General features: G+C 39.6%; 1 protein-coding gene across 5 annotated transcripts in view; it reads left to right on the forward strand.

Moving 5' to 3' along the window:
- FBXO42 (F-box protein 42) overlaps nt 1–16,034 on the forward strand; it is an 88,798-nt gene that overhangs the window by 14,790 nt on the left and 57,974 nt on the right. The window contains exon 1 of one of the 5 annotated variants that reach the window (XM_082416559.1): nt 13,444–13,544. The exons of the other annotated variants lie outside the window; for them this stretch is intronic. The gene's annotated coding sequence lies outside the window, so the exon portion shown is untranslated. Of the gene's footprint in view, nt 1–13,443; nt 13,545–16,034 lie in introns of those variants that run through there. 5 annotated transcript variants of the gene reach the window in all.

Below are 16,034 nucleotides of genomic sequence, written 5' to 3' on the forward strand. Positions count from 1 at the left end.
GCGCGCAGCAACGAAGACCCAACGCAGCCAAAAATTAAAAAAAAAAAAAAGAGTTACCGTATGATCTAGCAGTTCCATTTCTAGGTGTCTATCCAAAAGAATTGAGAGCAAGAACTGAAACATATTTGTATATCAGTGTTCATAGTAACATATTTACGGTAGCCAAAAGGTGAAAACAGCAAATGTCCATCAATTGATGAAGGGATGGAATGGAATAAAATGTGGTATATACATACAATGAAATATTATTCAGCCTTCAAAAGGAATGAAGTTCTGACACATACTACAATATGGGTGAAGTTAGAAGATGTTATGTTAATAAGTAAACCAGACACAGAAGGACAAATGTTTTGTGATTCCACTTAAATGAGATACCTAGAGAGTAGTCCAATTCATAGAGACAGAAAGTAGAATAGTAGTTACCGGGAGCTGAGGGGAATTAGTATTTTTTTTTTAATGTGACTTTATTTGGAAATAAGGTCTTTTTTTTTTTGATTTTACTTATTTTTGGCTGCATTGGGTCCTCATTGCTGCGCGTGGGCTTTCTCCAGTTGCCTCGAGCGGGGGCTACTCTTCCTTGCGGTGCGCGGGCTTCTCATTGTGGTGGCTTCTCTTGTGGAGCACAGGCTTTAGGCGCGTGGGCTTCAGTAGTTGTGGCATGGGGGCTCTAGAGCGCAGGCTCAGTAGTTGTGGCGCACGGGCTTAGTTGCTCCACAGCATGTGGAATCTTCCCGGACCAGGGCTCGAACCCGTGTCCCCTGCATTAGCAGGTGGATTCTTAACCACTGTGCCACCAGGGAAGCCTGGGAGTTAGTATTTAATGGGTATGGAGTTTCCATTTGGGATGATGAAAAAGTTCTGGAGATGGATAATGCCGTTGAACTGTATACTTTAAAATGATTAAAATGTTAAGTTTTATGTGTATTTTACTACAATAAAAAATAAACACAAAAAAATGCAACGTTAAAGACCTTGAATATTAAAGAATTGGCACTGAGGACTCAATGATCTAGATTTGCACCATGAAGATTAATCCTGAATCGAAATAAAGGATAGATTGGGGAAGGAAGGAGTAAGCAATGGGAAAACCAGCTAGTTCTCTTCATTGCAGTAGTTTAGTTAAGAGATGATTTTGGCCTTTAAAGAAGCAGTGAGGTAATTGGAAGGAAGGGATAATATGAGAGAAATCTGTCAGCTAATTAGATATGAGAGGAAAGAGAAAAGGAAAAATGAAAGGAGACTTCTAGGTTTTGAGTCAGGTAAATGGAAGGAAGGAAGATAAGCAGGTAGCTGGGAAAATGTTCAACAGGAGTTTGGTGTCAGCTGTCTAGAAGGCAATTGAAAATAAGAAGATGCAGATAGGTAGTTCAGGAATATCAGGCCTAGAATTTTGGAGTGATTAATTTGTCCATCTGTCTGTCCATCCATTCATCTTTCTGAACAAATGTTTCATTGAATTTGCCTTATACCAGGCATAGAACATGGACACATGAGTCTGTAACCTCAAGGATCTCACAGTCTAGCAAGTCGCTCTCTTAGTAGTCATATTTGAAACCATGTGATTCTCTAAGGAGAAAATGTAGCAAGGGCAAAGAAGGCAAAAATGGAATTTTGGGGTCCACCTCAACATTTGGGGTATCAAAGGAGAAATGAACCTCAAAATGAGGGGACAGAGAGATAGTAGACATCAGGGGGAACATATATAGTCATCAAGAAGTAAACTGAATTTGAGGAATCAAAATAGCGCTAAGATGAAGTTGGAAAATTTCAGAAATTTCTTTAAAATGAATTTGAAGTTTTGCTATTTTTATTTTGTCCATGGGAGTAATAACAATGTAATCTTGCTTCCTTTTTCTCTTTGCCATTTTTTATATTTTTTGATCCATAACTGATTGAGATAGAATTACATTAGTGTGCCAGTCAGCTGTGCTTTCAACTTGGGATTTCTGCTGTTATCAGCAGAAATTCCCACTTGGAACTTTGTCCTTAGTTTTTACCTATAAATAAAATATTGTCGGGACTTCCTGGTGGCGCAGTGGTTAAGAATCCACCTGCCATTGTAGGGGACACGGGTTCGATCCCTGGTCGGGGAAGATCCCACATGCCGCGAAGCAACAAAGCCTGTGCGCCACAACTACTGAGCCTGTGTTCTAGAGCCCGCGAGCCACAACTACTGAAGTGTGCACACCTAGAGCCTGTGCTCCGCAACAAGAGAAGCCACCGCAATGAGAAGCCCGCATGCTGCAACTAAGAGTAGCCCCTGCTCACCACAACTAGAGAAAGCCTGCGTGTAGCAACGAAGACCCAATGCAGCCAAAAATAAATAATTAATTTAAAAAAAATAAAAAAATAAAATAAAATATGGTCTTCCTTCAATCTAAATTGGCCTAGCTCATAATATACTTCTTTTTTATTGTGGTAAAATATACATAACATAAAATTAACCATTTTAACCGTTTTTAAGTGTACAGCAGCATTAAGTGTATTCACATTAAAAAAAATTTTTTTTTAAATTTATTTTATTTATTTATTTTTGGCTGCATTGGGTCTTTGTTGCTGCACGCAGGCTTTCTCTAGTTGCAGCGAGCGGGGGCTACTCTTCGTTGCGGTGCGCGGGCTTCTCATTGTGGTGGTTTCTCTTGTCACGGAGCACGGGTTCTATGCGCGCGGGCTTCAGTAGTCGTGGCTCGCGGGCTCCAGAGCGCAGGCTCAGTAGTTGTGGCGCACGGGCTTAGTTGCTCCGCAGCATGTGAGATCTTCCCAGATCAGGGCTCGAACCAGTGTCCCCTGCACTGGCAGACGGATTTTTAACCACTGCGCCACCAGGAAAGCGCCTATTTATCTCTTTAATTTTATACTTGTATCTCTTTTATGTTGGGTTTTTGTTTTTGTTTTGTTTTTGATTTTTAATGGAGTAAACATAATTATTTATTTGCTTTACACTGCACCTGTAGTAGTTTAAAAAAAAATGACTATTGTTACTACAAGTAAGACTACTGAATACAGCTTTTATTTTTTTTGTGATTTTTTTTTGGTACTTAAAATATAACGCACAAAAGATATGCAGTAAGAAACACTGCTTTTTTTTTGTTTGTTTGTTTTGTATACTCTTTTTTTTTTTTAACATCTTTATTGAAGTATAATTGCTTTACAATGGTGTGTTAGTTTCTGCTTTAAAACAAAGTGAATCAGTTATACATATACATATGTTCCCATATCTCTTCCCTCTTGCATCTCCCTCCCTCCCACCCTCCCTATCCCACCCCTCTAGGTGGTCACAAAGCACCGAGCTGATCTCCCTGTGCTATGCGGCTGCTTCCCACTAGCTATCTATTTTACATTTGGTAGGAAACACTGCTTTTTAAAGCTACTTGAACTAATTTCTCTCTCAGTGGTGTTATGCCACCAACTTGTTATACAATTAAGTAATTTTATTTTTTCAAATATTTTCTTCTTGTTAATTTCTCAAGATCACTGTTTTCCTTTCTGAAACTCCATTTCATGGGTGTTTACTTTCGTCCAGAGAATTTCATTGTACAAGAGTAAAAGAAGTTGAATGTTTCTGCATGCCTGTTTGTCTGGTTCATCTTCATGTACTCTCCATTTAACATTTCTCCTGTCTGAAGTTTTGATTATAGTTTGCAGCTTAAAAGAAGTAACAGGGAAGTACATAACTCCTCACAAACCAGGTGTTATCTTTCTTTTGTATGGTAATGTTATTGTGTGGGTGGGAATTCTATAAATGTGTGTCAGTTTGATTTTAGAATTTGTAAACTGATCTGGAATAGTAAATGTGAAGCAGTGAAATTAGGGGCATTTAGTTTTATAGTATGTTCTTATTTATGGGCTTCTTTTAAAGAATATTTAGAAACTAACAGAACATTGTAAATCAACTATATTTCTATGAAATTTTTTAAAGAAGAATATTTAAAGGCAGCTGTATAGGATAGACCATTCAGTTGACCTTTGGCTCCAAGGACAAAATCTCACCATCACATATTTCTTTCTACCTGGAATTTAATATTATAAGCTTTCTTTGAATACATTTGTATTTTGCACAGTCTTCACTTATTTTTATAAAAATGGTACAAAATACTGCATTTTGACATTTCTTGTTTTTTTTTAAACTAGACAATTGATACAGTATGCAGAATCAGCTTCCCTGAGATTATAGCAAATTTAAAGAAAGTCAGATAGAAATTAGCTTCCCTAACTCCACCCTTTTAAATGTGGACTCTTAAATTTGAATTAGGGTATTAAAGATTTTCAGCCATCACAGTATCCATCTGAATACAATATGATACAACACATATAAAAGGGCAGTTGGCATTGGCAATATTCACTTGTTCCTGGACGCTGTATCTTACATCTTACAGCATATTGTCTGCCTAAAAGTAAAATTCTGGCTGTGCATGTTGCATGTTGATTGCCTTTTGTGCTCTTGCCTTTGTCTGGACTTTATTGGAAACTGCAACAGCAATAGGTGAAATATGGGTTTTAATTAGGCAAGTTATTAATGAGCAGAGTTGTAACTTGTGAAGTGGTGAAAAGTAGAAACTATCTGTATTATTTATCTAATGTTGCTTAGGTCTTATAGGCCACCTAACTCAACAAATATTTATACAACTCTAAGATAATGAAGATACTGTACAAAATGAATAGAAGGCCAGAAGCATACTTAACTGGCTGGAGGGGACGGGAGAATCCCCTCCAAAAGAAAGAACTCATATAATGAATAGGAATTTGCCATACTGGCAAGTAGGAGAAGGGATTTGAGGAAGAGGGGTGGCCAGCAAGAGCAAAGACCAGAGATGGGAAAAGAGTTTAGGTTATTTCAGGAACAAGTAGCTCAAAATGACTGGTATATTTATTTTATATTACCTGGTAATTTCATTCATTTTATTAAAATGTTCATATTTCTGATAGGAAGAATTAAACCAAATAAGATATATTTTCCAGGGTTCAGGAGAGTAACTATTTACTTTCTGTCCAGGTGACATTATATCAGAGTTTCTTCCATGAAATCTTTTCATCTATTCCATAAATGTTCTTTTTTTGGAGAGAAATACATATATTTGATCTTCCTTCATTCAGTAGTAATAATAGTAATAATAGCAATCTGCTTTCCTGCTATGTTGGAGAAATTTTAAAGTTTTAACCTATAAATGCAATATCATTTTTAAGTATAAGCAGAGCTCTCGGTATGTGAGGGTAAATTTACTGAAGATGGCAGTGACATTTTGATATCATTTGTTTCCCTCCCCCTCCCTATATCTGCTTATTATCCCAGAATCAATCAATTTATCAGTAACTTTTGGGGGGAAGCAAAGGCATTCCCAAATCAGTGGATCTTTTCTAAGGAAAAAATATGCTGCATCAGAAGTGACTAAATATTAAAAATGAGGAGATATAACCAGTAACTGATACTATGTATTTCCTCTAAGTCCTTTATTTATTTATTTTTTTATGGGTTTGCCTGATTTCTTTTTTTTTTTTTTTTTGGCTGCGGGGAGGCGTGTGGGATCTTAGTTCCCCCACCAGGGATCGAACCCACACCCCCTGCAGTGGAAGCACATAGTCTTAATCACTGGACTGCCAGGGCAGTCCCCCCTCGAAGTCCTTGAAAATGTTAGTTTATTACTTCCTACATACTTCTGTTGACATTTTCATTGTGGGGTGTTTTAGAGGGAAGGTGTCTTAACTGAGGCTGCCATAACAAAATACCATAGGATAGTTGGCTTAAACAACAGAAATTTATTTCTCACAGTTCTGAAGACTGGCAAGTCGAAGATCAAGGTGCTGGCAAAGCAGTTGTCATTCTGAGGCTTCTTCTTTTCATTTGTAGGTAGCTGCCATCTTCTTGTACTCTCATGTGACCACTTTGGGGAAAGAGTAAGCAAGCTCTCTGGTGTCTCTTCTTATAAGGGCACTAATCCCATTATAATGGCCCTACCCTCATGACTTCACCTAACCATAATTATCTCCCAAATGCTCCATCTCCAAATAACCATTACATTGAGGGTTAGGACTTTAGCATATGAATTTGAGGGGGGACACAAACATTCAGTCCTAACAGACGGTAATAAGAGTTCCTCATCAGTATTTTATGTTTTTATCATTTCAGGACTATTCCCGAAGGAAATGAATAGAAGATCTTAAGAGTTTGCTTAATAATGTGATCAAAATTGAGCTTCGGAAAATCCTCTCAAAGGGGTCAATTGAGGCCTTGCCTCCTTAATATTGACATGCTTTTGTCATACAGCTCTTTTACTATCTATATTTTGAGTTTTTATTTGCACAGAAACTGAATATATATTAATAAATGTTGATAGCTCACTTCAGCAAAGGGAAGAATAGTTTGTAAGCAAGAGTTTTGTGATTTACTTATTTAATTCTTAAGTCAGCTACTTAAACTAGCAGTCTAGTTGTGGGTGTGCAAATGTAAAGGAACGCTTGGGGAGGTAAACAAATTGGCAATCATATGACGGTTGGAAGTGAGGTCTTGGGCGCTATCTTGATGCCTTGTAATGGAAAGTACTGGTTGGTTTTCATTTCTTTATTTTTAACCTTCATTTCCCCATTGTGAATTTCCTGGCATAGATATACATGAAAGTTTTATTTGCCCAAGGTATAAAGAATGAATTTATGCAGCACTCTTGTGGTTGAAATTATTTTCTAGCTCTCTCGGCCTTAGTGCCATCTTCTTAGAAACTTGGGTGCTCTGAGAGTCAAGTGGAGGAAGAAGTGAATAGGCACAAAAGAAGAAAGATGAGGCAGAGGTCCAGATAAACCGCTAGCTTGTGCAGCATGGAAGCCACAGGAGCAGAAACAAGGAAAACCAGAGGCCAGGGACACTGGTGCAAATTGTTGGATTTCATGCTTAACATCTAGAACTTGTCTCAGTGGATCTAGAGCATCCATTGCCACCTGATTGCTTCCACCACATTTGAGAGACCCTTCGTGCTCATACCAAATCAGTCCCCTTCGGTCCTTTGTCCTGGACCTGTGACATTCTGGACTAGTTCTGTTCTCAGTGTGGTTGACTATAACACATGTACAGTAAATCATCTCTTTTGTTGTCTTAGCCGAAGGAAAAAAAAAAGAAAAATTATTTTCTATCCACTGTAAAACTAGCTGAGTATCAAGCTACATCGTATGCTAATAAGAATTTTACCTAGGTGGAGACAAATTAGGAAGATGAGGGAAATTAAGCCACACCTACTGGAAGGGGGAGAATCTACATGAATCATTTGGAAATTTGCAAGGGAGATTTCTCTCCCCTCTTCTTTATTTTTTTCCGCCCCTTTTTCAATCATTTATGTTAGTATGAACTCATGGATATTTATTTTGTGCTCAAATTGTTTCAGCTTTGGCCATCAGGAGTTCTTTCATTTGTCTCTTATGTTCTTTTGATATAATCCCATAGATGTCTTGTTTTTGAATCACACCCTTGCTTTCTGGCGCTACAGAGTTATTCAGGCTCATCGTGTATAGTTCCTGTCCTAGTCCTAGTTCTGCCATTTCACCAAGAAGCCATTGTTCCTTTTACTGGAAAATGGTATTAGAAATCAAGATCAGGGGACTTCCCTGGTGGTGCAGTAGTTAAGAACCCGCCTGCCAATGCAGGGGACCCGGGTTCAAGCCCTGGTCCAGGAAGATCCCACACACCTTGGAGCAACTAAGCCCGTGTGCCACAACTACTGAGCCTGCGCTCTAGAGCCCGTGAGCCACAACTACTGAGCCCATGTGCCACAACTACTGAAGCCCACACGCCTAGAGCCCTTGCTCTGCAACAAGATAAGCAACCACAATAAGAAGCCCGCGCACCGCAATGAAGAGTAGCCCCTGCTCGCCGCAACTAGAGAAAACCCGCGCGCAGCAATGAAGACCCAGTGCAGCACCCCCCCCAAAAAAAAAAAAAATCAGGATCTGGGTGCTAGATATACTTATTGCTACTGGGGGTGTTGTTGCTTCTAGGCCCTCTCAGCTGACAGTGCAAGGATATATATGTATATATACTAACCCCTGTGTATATATAAATCTATAAATATTTCTATATGTAATCATCTATACTATATTGTATCTCTACTCTGATCTATTATCGCATGATCATTCTACACTCCTTCCCTCACTTGTCTGTAAATTCCCACTCCAACAGTGAGAAGCTTGGCTACTGCCATCCACCATTCATCTACTAATTGTTCAGCTTCCTTATACATATACAGCTGTATTAGAATTAACTGTGTTTCTGTGGGAAACAAGTTCAAGCAGAGTCTAGTGCTTACATGCAGTTCCTTTTGCATTTAGTGTTACAGATGCCACTCATGTAGTCAGCGAGTTTTCATCCACTCATGACTGTTTTATATATTTGTTATACAGTTAGATTCTTTAGTCATAGTCTCACTCCTTCCTAATAAGTCCTTTAAAAATTTGCATACATTAAGACTCTGTGCTGTAAAGTTCTGTGGGTTTTGACAAATGTGGATCGGGATAGTAAGTTTTACTTGAATTTTAAAATGCTTTTAAAAATGGTTTGGCCAAAATGACTTTAAGTCCCGCTTCTAAAGTGCTATGATTCTTTTTTTTTTTTTTTGGCTCCACTGTGCGGCATGCGGGATCTTAGTTCCCTGACCAGGGATCGAACCTGCGTCCCCTGCAGTAGAAGCGAGGAGTCTTAACTATTGGACCACCAGGGAAGTCCCAGTGCTATGATTCTAATGCTTATCATTCTTTGTGGCCTCCCGTTAATGTTTTTCTTCTGGGACTTAGCACTATTAAAAATTGGCAGTTTGGGGTAAGGGAGTGGGGGCTTGCTTATTTGTTTGTTTTTTGTTTTTTCAGCTAGGCCCTTGGCAACATGCAGATTTCCATAAGGATTAGTATGTCTTCAAAAATTCCAGGCATCTTAGAATCTATGATTGAATGATGGCAGTTATTTGTAATCTGTCATAGAATAATATCCTGGCATTTTCCCCCTGATCATTTTAAAGTGTCATCCCTATTGTTCATTTTACAGTTTTATACTTAGTTGACTCATTTGGTTAGCAAGGAGTTCAGGTGCAGCAAGTAGTTCAAGATTTATTTTTATTTCAGTAGCTTCATCAGTGAAGAAAAACCTATTTTATATCGTACTACCAACTAAGGCAAACTGTCTTAGTAGATGTGCTTTTGGTCACAAGGAGGGCCATGTGAAAGAATGGTCTGATATGAGTTCTTCAACACTAAACGCTTCAGGAGTACACTTGGCAACCCAGAAGTGAGTCACTAACATTAAGCTCTTCAGTAAGGGACCTTGTGATCTTCATTCATTAAAATGTATTTATATTGATAAGGTAACTACTAATGTGCTAGATGTACAAAGATGAATATGACTTAGTCTCTGATCTCAAGGAGTGTACAATGTAGTGGGGAAGAAAGGAATCTAGTGGAGAAGAAGCAGGTCATAGACGTGGGGGCTGTGTAAGTGAACAGACTTTTTGGTGACGTCTGTTGGAGATTAGAAGAGGTTAGTTGGCTCATCATAAATTGAAAGTTTTCAGAACAGATAAAACTTGTTCAAGGGCATTTACCCATTGCTTAGATGGCATCCGTGTAGCTCACATCTATGTTTTGTCACTAGTTTAAGTTTAAATTGTATGGTAGTAAAAGCTATAGTTGATTCTGGCTAGTGAGACTAACTCAAGTAGTCCTATTACAAAAGAAATGGAATCAGTGGATGGAAAAGTCTCACAAAGAAAACTCCAGGGACTTCCTTGGTGGCGCGGTGGTTAAGAATCCGCCTGCAGGGGCTTCCCTGGTGGCGCAGTGGTTAAGAATCCGCCTGCCAATGCAGGGGACATGGGTTCGAGCCCTGGTCCGGGAAGATCCCACATGCCACGGAGCAACTAAACCTGTGGGCCACAACTACTGAGCCTGCGCTCTAGAGCCCGTGAGCCACAACCACAACAGGAGAAGCCACCACAATGAGAAGCCCGCGCACAGCAACGAAGAGTAGCCCCTGCTCGCCACAACTAGAGAAAGCCCACGCACAGCAACAAAGACCCAATGCAGCCAAAAATTAAAAAAAGAAAAAACGAAAAAAAAAAAGAATCCACCTGCTAATGCAGGGAACACGGGTTTGAGCCCTGGTCCGAGAAGATCCCACATGCTGCGGAGCAACTAAGCCCCTGCGCCACAACTACTGAGCCTGCGCTCTAGAGCCCACAAGTCACAACTACTGAGCCCGCGTGCCACAACTACTGAAGCCCGCGCGCCTAGAGCCGGTGCTCCGCAATAAGAGAAGCCACCGCAATGAGAAACCTGCGCACTGCAACGAAGAGAAAGCCCCGCTTGCCGCAACTAGAGAAAGCCCGCGTGCAGCAACGAAGACCCAACGCAGCCAAAAAAATAAATAAATAAATAAATAAACCTTCATTAAAAGAAAGAAAACTCCAGGCCTATATAGATTTGCAAGCAATTTCTGCCAAATATTCTAGGAACAGATAATTCCAGTTTTATGTAAACTCTTCCAGAGAATGGGGGGCAAGGAACAGTCCCCAAATCAGTTTATGAAACTAGCATGATTTTGATTCCAAAACCAGGAATGGACAGTACAAGAAAGAAATTATATGTTGTGTCTCTCATGAGCATAGATGCAAAAATCCTAAACTAAACATTAGCAGAATGAATCTAGCATTGTAAAACATATAATAAACTGTGGCCTAATTCAGTTTATCTGAGGAATGCAAGCTTGTTTTAACATTAGAAAATCAATTAGTAGGGTGGTCCAGTGATGGTCCTATGGTTAAGACTGCGCTCCCAGTGCAGGGGGCCCGGGTTCCAATCCCTGATCAGGGAACTAGATCCTGCATGCTGCAGCTAATCCCACATGTTGCAACTAAGGCCCCGGGTGCCGCAACTAAGATCCAACACAGCCAAATAAATAAATAAATATTTTTAAAAAATCAATTAATATAACATTTCACCAATAGACTAACAGGAAACATGATACTTTAATAATTGAGCAAAAGCATTTGATAGACTTTTTTAAAGTATTTGTTTATTTATTTATTTATGGCTGTGTTGGGTCTTCGTTTCTGTGCGAGGGCTTTCTCTAGTTGTGGCAAGCGGGGGCCACTCTTCATCCCGGTGCGTGGGCCTCTCACTATCGCGGCCACTCTTGTTGCGGAGCACAGGCTCCAGACGCGCAGGCTCAGTAATTGTGGCTCACGGGCCCAGCTGCTCCGCGGCACGTGGGATCTTCCCAGACCAGGGCTCGAACCCGTGTCCCCTGTATTGGCAGGCAGGGAGGGTCTCAACCACTGCGCCACCAGGGAAGCCCCACATTTGCTAGACTTTTAAAGCCCCTTTATTATTTTAAAATCAAGTCAAATTAAAATCACTTGCTGACACTGCAGGTGGGAGTGTAAATTGGAACAGTCACTTTGAAAGACAGTTTGACATTATCTAGTAAAGATGTATAACCTACACCCAGCAATTTCACTCCTAAATATGTACTCTAGAGCGTTGTTTTTCAGCCTGTGGCTTGCAGCCCATTAGAATGAAGACAATTTAGTGGCATTTGACCAACTATTTTCTTAACTGGTAAATACAATAGAAAATATCAGTGTACTTTACTGTAAGGGTATTATTTTGTGAAACTTATTCCTAGCTATGTATCTGTGTATGTGTGGGTAGACTGATTTGTGAGGTGAAATGTATTTTCTTATTGTGGTTGCTGTCAAAATTTGAAAGCCACTATTCTAGAGAAGCTAAAAAATGCTCATTATTTCATAAGAGCAAAACATTGGAAACAACTGATTTCATTCAACAAGGATAAATTATGACTGATACAACAAGGTTTTGCACTGCAGTGAAAATGAACTGCAGCTACATTTAACAACTAAGCAGTGTATTGCTTAGGAATATATATGTATATTTGTTTGTTAAAAATTCTTTTTTTTAAATTTTTTAAAAATTTATTTTATTTATTTATTTTTGGCTACATTGGGTCTTCGTTGCTGTGTGCGGGCTTTCTCTAGTTGCGGTGAGTGGGGGCTACTCTTCGTGGCGGTGCGTGGGCTTCTCATTGCAGTGGCTTCTCTTGTTGCAGAGCGCGGGATCTAGGTGCGCGGGCTTCAGTAGTTGTGGCGTGTGGGCTCAGTAGTTGTGGCGCACAGGCTTAGTTGCTCCACCGCATGTGGAATCTTCCTTGACTAGGGCTCGAACCCGTGTCCCCTGCATTGGCAGGAGGATTCTTAACCACTGCACCACCAGGGTAGTCCTATGCAGTTTTTAAAAATTGTGGTAAATTTATATAACATGAAGTTTACCATTTTAATCATTTTTAACTGTACAGTTAAGTGGCATTGAGTACATTCACATTATTGTGCAACCATCACCGTTATTCATCCCAGAATGTTTTTATCTTCCCTGACTGAAACTCCATACACATTGAACAATAATTCCCTGTTCTCCCCACCCTCTAGCTCCCCTGGCAACCACCATTCTACTTTGCTGTATAACTTGAGTACTCTAGGTACCTCACATAATCGGAATCATGTAGTACTTATCCTTTCATGTCTGGCTTGTTTCACTTAGCATAATGTCTTCAGGCTTCTCCTTGTAGCATGTGTCAGAATTTCCTTCCTGTTTAAGGCTAAATAATATTCTGTTACGTGTGTATACTGCATTTTGTTTATCCGTTATCCACTGATAGACATTTGAGTTGTTTCTACCTTTTTGCTGTTGTGAGCAGCGCTGCTATGAACATGGGTATACATATACCTGTTTGAGTCCCAGCTTTCAGTTCTTTTGGGTATATATCCAGGAGTGAAGTTGCTGGATCATATGGTAATTCTGACTGATTTTTTTGAGAAATTGTCATACTGTTTCCCACTGTGGCTGTACCTCTCTATGGTTTTGTCTGTATGATATATCAATATTTGGCTGTTAAAAATTAATTTTAAAAAGGCAAAGCCTCCTTCTTTCCCTCTTCAGAGGTGCTGCTCCTAACTTTGACGTGTGTCTTTCTAGATCATTTTTCTATGCATATATATATAGATATAGATACCTATGTGGATATACAATTTTGATTTGTTCCTTTGTTGTTGTTGAACTGGCTGTGAAAGAGTTGTTCAGGTGCTCCCTTAAAAATAAAAATGCCTGGGATCCAGCCCCCCCAGAGATTTTGATTAGATTGGCTTGAATGGGCTTAAGAATCTGAGTTTTAATAGTTCTCAGACGATTCTGATGGGCAGCCATTGATTTATTATTTAACGTAAGTGGTATTAATTATATTATTTTGCAGTTTTTGGAGATCTCTTCATGCCAATATATGCTGGCATACCCACATTTTAAAAAACTAGTGCTTTAAATTCTGTAGCTTAGATATAGCATAATTTACATAGCCATTCTTCCATTAATGGACTTTCATTTTCCTCTTTGGCCGCACTGCGCAGCATGCAGAACTTCCCCGACCAGAGGCTGAACCCGTGCCGCCTGCAGTGGAAGAGCTACGTCTTAACCACTGGACCACCAGGGAAGTCCTATAAATGGACTTTTAGGTAGTTGCAAGTTTTTGTCATTACAGAGAAGATGCAGCAAACCTCTACTTGTGCACATGTATAGATGTTTGTGTTGGAAAGATACCTGAAAATTAACTTGCTGGGTCAAACGGCAAGTCAGTACCACCAAATCCAATACATTACTGAAATTTTCCTTCTTCTGTATGAACTTTTTCTTCTTCTGAAGAAGGAAATACTTATATAGTTGACCCTTGAGCAACAGGTGTGAACTGCACGGGACCACTTATACAGGGATTTTCTTTTTCCAGTAGTAAATGCTACAGTAATACACCATCTGGGGGTGGATATGGAGGAACCGCATATAAGGAGGGCTGTTACTGGGTTGGCCAAAAAGTTCGTTGGGCGTTTCCGTAAGATGGCTCTAGTAGCACTTAGTTGTCTTTAACTTGATTCAAAACAATTTTGTTAGATTGTATTGTGGCAGCTGTCATATCAGCGTGCACTTAAAAAAAAACCATCAAAATTGGTGAATTTTTGTGTAGCCATTTGAATATTGACGATGGAAGAAAAAAAGCAACATTTTTGGCACATATTATGCTTTATTATCTCAAGAAAGGTAAAAACGCAACTGAAACTCACAAAAAGATTTGTGCAGTGTATGGAGAAGGTGCTGTGACTGATAAAATGCGTCAAAAGTGGTTTGTGAGGTTTCATGCTGGAGATTTCTCGCTGGACGATGCTCCACGGTCGGGTAGACCAGTTGAAGTTGACAGCGATCAAATCGAGACATTAATTGAAAACAATCAACGTTATAGCACGCAGGAGATAACCGACATGCTCAAAATATCCAAATCAATCAAGTGTTGAAAATCATTTGCACTGGCTTGGTTATGTTGATCGCTTTGATGTTTGGGTTCCGTATAAGTTAGGTGAAGAAAACCTTCTTGACCATATTTCCGCATGCGATTCTCTACTTAAACGTAACGAAAATGTTCTGTTTTTAAAACAAATTGTGACGGGCGATGAAAAGTGGATACTGTACAATAATGTGGAACACAAGAGATCATGGGGCAAGTGAAATGAACTTCCATCAACCACACCAAAGGCTGGTCTTCATCCAAAGAAGGTGATGTTGGGACTTCCCTGGTGGCACAGTGGTTAAGAATCCACCTGCCAGTGCAGGGGACACAGTTCGAGCCCTGGTCTGGGAAGATCCCACATGCCGCGGAGCAACTAAGCCCGTGCACCACAACTACTGAGCCTGCGCTCTAGAGCCCACGAGCCACAACTACTGAAGCCCATGCACCTAGAGCCCATGCTCCACAACAAAGGGAAGCCCCCGCTTGCTGCAACTAGAGAAAGCCTGCGCGCAGCAACGAAGACCCAATGCAGCCAAAAATAAATAAATAAATTTATTTAAAAAAACCCAAAAAACAAAGAAGGTGATGCTGTGTATATGGTGGGATTGGAAGGAAGTCCTCTATTATGAGCTCTTTCCTGAAAACAAATGATTAATTCCAACAAGTACTGCTCCCAGTTAGACCAACCAAAAGCAGCAGTTGTCGAAAAGCGTCTGGAATTAGTCAACAGAAAATGCATTATCTTCCATCAGGATAACGCAAGACTGCATGTTTCTTTGATGAGCAGGCAAAAACTGTTACAGCTTGTCTGGGAAGTTCTGATTCATCCACTGTATTCACCAGACATTCCACCTTTAGATTTCCATTTATTTCAATCTTTACAAAATTCTCTTAATGGGAAAAATTTCAATTCCCTGGAAGACTGTAAAAGACACCTGGAACAGTTCTTTGCTCAAAAAGATAAAAAGTTTTGGGAAGATGGAATTATGAAGTTGCCTGAAAAATGGCAGAAGGTAGTGGAACAAAATGGTGAATACATTGTTCAGTAAAGTTCTTGGTGAAAATGAAAAATGTGTCTTTTATTTTTACTTGAAAACTGAAGGAACTTTTTGGCCAACCCAATAGTTATATGCAGATTTCAACTGAGTGGAGGAGGGTAGACGCCCCTAATTCCCGCCTTGTTCAAGGATCAGCTATACAAGAAGTTCTGTGCAATAGCAGAAATACTTGTATAAGATACGTTGATATATTTAAAAGAAACTTAAAATCAATTGCTGTTATTTTTTTTTAATTTTGGGGAAAATATTAATGATACAGAGCTGATTATGCAAAGTAAAATGAATTTGATTTTTAAAAAGCTATTCCTTCTGGGAATTCCCTGGCGGTCCAGTGGTTAGGACTCTGCACTTCCACTGCAGGGGCCACGGATTTGATCCCTGGTCAGGGAACAAAGATCCTTCAAGTTGCACGGCATGGCCAAAAATAATAATAATAATAAAATAAAAGTTAAAAAAAAATTTCTTCCTTCCATTGAAATAGATCTGCAGTGGATGACTGAACTAGAAAGTTGTTAGCCCTTCTTAAAACTGAAACCATGAAGTGATGATTGCTTTAAACATCCTTAACCCAGGGGAGACTTTTATTTTCCTTATTATTTCATAGACTTTCC

Source organism: Balaenoptera physalus (assembly GCF_965194825.1).
Source record: "Balaenoptera physalus genome assembly, chromosome: 1".
Classification (NCBI taxonomy): Eukaryota; Metazoa; Chordata; class Mammalia; order Artiodactyla; family Balaenopteridae; genus Balaenoptera; species Balaenoptera physalus.